We start from the raw sequence: 3,564 nt of genomic DNA, 5'->3' as shown, positions 1-3,564 counted from the left end.
TACTCTACTAGTAGTAGTAGTAATAATATATATATAGTATAGTAGTATATATATATATATATATATAATTAATAAGTAAGTAAGAAGAGAGAGAGAGAGAGAGAGAGAGAGAGAGTATGAATATGCAGAAGTATATGCAGAAATATATTTTACGTCCAATTTATTTTCTTTTTAGTATATATGTACACTCCTTTTTCAATATCTTTTATATTTTCAATATCTTTGCATTAAAACCTCTTAATTTGCAACTCCTTGCCTTTCATCTTTTATTTTATATGTATAATATGGATTATTCTTTTTAAAATTGTATTTTATATAAAAACGTTCTTAATTAATTAATTAGATGTATCAGATAAATGCTTATTATTACATATAAAGATATTCAGAAATTATATTTTTTTATTGTAGGGACTTGACACAATATCAAATTCGTATGAAATTATAATAAATAGTTGTGTAATAAATGACAAATCAACAATATGTCTATATGCAATTATATCTATAGTTGAAAGTTTAGTTAATAAACGAACGATTAATTTCCTTAAATAAAATTATATCTGTAATTTTCATCTTTCATATTATTCTTGTATTTATTTAATCCTTGCCTGCCTTTCTTTAAGGATCATATGCTATGTATAAACGCCGTGTTCAGTGTCATGAGTATAAATGAATCTACATACTTGTCGCGGAACCGAACCATACATAATCCTGCGAAATACAACTCTGAGCATCAAGTATCATATCCACATACTGTGGAGCACCATCGAAGAGTATCGAGTTCGTAAATCGTCGATTCGTACGCTACAATATGCATAATAGCATGTAAAAGTTTCCTTGATCGATGAAAATCGACCAAGTGTTGAGCTATCTATTGCATATTTGAATACAAGGAGCACTTTTTCTTTGTTCGTAGAACAGAATAAAGTAAGAAAAATAAATAATAAGATAAGGTAAAAGAAAATAATAAAGAAAAATTTTAAATAATCGCGTATTTTCTCTTTTCTGTCAATTTTTTTTTCTGATTCTGCAGAAAAACAATTCCAGAAATGTATTATATAATTACATAAATTTTCTCTTTTGTAATTCAAGTATTTGTATCATTGGTAATCAGAGCTCTATAATTTCATAATATTGATATTATTTGTAATTAGCCTACTCTATGCCAAGATTTCATCATGTATGCAAATTTGAGACTAATCGAGTTATCCGAGATTATCTTGTCGCAGGCAGTTACACTTGAGAGCGATCGTGTCTCTTACGCGGCTTTCCCAGATTTGTAACTGTAATGGATAGAAGTACGAATATTAAAAGACATATTTCCACTAATTGTAAGTCGGGTAACGTAATATTACATACGCACAGATCATTAAATTTGGAACGGCGAATATTCGTGTGAGCGCGTTATTTTCCTGGTTTCTTTCATTGTCTATGATAATTTTTCTCATAAATTTTTGCCATGCTTTTTATCTTCTCGGAAAGATTACGAAGCGGCGATTTATCTTCCGGCACGTCGCTTTATCTCTTTTTTGGAGGTAGCGTCATGATCATCACGACGACATGGAAAATGCCGCTTCTCCTTCACTGCCGATATTAGGATAAAAATTGAGAAATGTTAAAAAACGTTTATTAATATTAACGATAGCCGTTATTCTGCCATCTATCTAGTCACGATTCTAAAAAAATACGACTTCATTATTTTTTTATACAAAAAGTTTTTAGTTGAAAATGTACAAATCAGAAAATTTTCTGATCATTTGAATCAGAAGTTTGGTTATCTCAACTAGAATTATAATAGATTCACAGAAAATTCTGATTTGTCTGTTTTCAACCAGAAATCTAATTAATGCACCAACGCTCTTCTTCCAGTGTATAACGACAGATACTAGAACAATTAGCGCCAGTGCTATCGTTGTCTAGAATAAATTTGATCTTCAGAATATTTATGAGTTACGTTTTTGTCTGCCTGAATTATTTCTCTTAGATTTTATTTTATGATCTAAGAGAAGTCATTTATAATTTTGTAGACCATCCAAAATGTCATAACGATGAGCGCGTGCATACAACGTACGTTCTTCAGAGAATGCATGTTGTGTAACAAAGCGTTTACACGCGAGATGCGACTGGGAAGTCATCTCCTTGGAAAACCATTATACATATATTATACAGAGAAGCTTCCGCAGCTGCATATGTTTCACGAGAAAAAGTTTTATACAAAGCTTGACCTGCTTGTAATTGACCATATACTTGGAATTAAATATTTTCTTGAGTTACAATTATAATCCCAGAGAAAGGAGAGACAAAATCGATGAAGCTGTGTCATAACGTGCTAAATACGTAATTCCGCAAGTATATATTACATGCAAAAAATGATTTTACTAAAGTTTAATTAGTAGTATTAGCTAGATATTCAAATAAAAAGAATTTTGTTAAATCATTAAAATAATAATAAGTTAATCTAGATATAAATAAATCGAATAAATAAATCAATATATAAAATAAATATTATAAATAAATCAAATAAGAAAAGAGTTACGGCTGATTTAAACTGTACTTTGTTTAAAAGTCTGCAATAAAATAAAATCTAGCCTAGGCTTGTAATCCCTGATCTATCAATTTAATTTTTATTTAATTGAGTCCCATTTGATCTTGTCTTTTTTGAAAGATGTCTATTTTTGCTGTTACAATAACAAATATAGATGGCACCCTAGTGTGTATTTTACGTAAGCAAAAAAAGGAATGTGTATTCCTATAACCATTAAATTAATGATCGATCTTACGATAATGTTAGGCGTCTTGAAACACTATAAAAAACTTATTACAAAAAATATTACCTTAACTAGGAACAATCAAAATAATATATAAGATGCTCAAACTGGTTGCAGAATTGTCAAAACTTTGCAATATTGCTTATCATGTTGTTTGAGTTCTCTACATAGTTATTTTGATGATTTAACAAAATTACTTTCAGATCTATATCTAGCAGAATTTTTATTAGATACAAAGTCAGCAAAATTGTTCTTTCCATGTTTGTATCAGCCGCGAAGGATAAGACTTGCTTACGAAACGTTCTCGGAATTTATTTATGAGAAATGTACAAACTGTGTATGTCAGCGCGCACGAGGATAAGACTGCAGTAATATTACGCAGGAGTGTGCAGACACACGCGAAAGATTGAGCTAGAGAATCTGAGTGTGCATGTTTGTGCGACGGATGAACGAGAGCGGAAATAAGGGGGTGCGAAGAGAATAAATAGTGTGAAGAAAGGAAGAAAGAGAATAGCAGTCGAACGCGCAACCGGAGTGGCAGGAAAGAGTGAGAACTGGATAACGGTATAACCCACATTTGGCCTACGGGTCACAGTAGATTGGGCTATTGATTCAGTTTGCTCTTAAGAGCACAGACTCCGTTTCATTTTATTTTATTCCGTTTCATTTTCTCTCTTTCCTTGTCAGATCTCGATCATCGCGGTTGCATCACTGACACGAACCGCCCACATAGTTCGAATATCGAATCATTCAAATTACAGTGGGCATGTTCTGATCGTTTGATGTATCAATGAATCCT

The sequence above is a fragment of the Atta cephalotes genome (assembly GCF_000143395.1).
Source record: "Atta cephalotes unplaced genomic scaffold scaffold00012, whole genome shotgun sequence".
NCBI lineage: Eukaryota > Metazoa > Arthropoda > Insecta > Hymenoptera > Formicidae > Atta > Atta cephalotes.
This window is presented reverse-complemented; position numbering follows the sequence as displayed.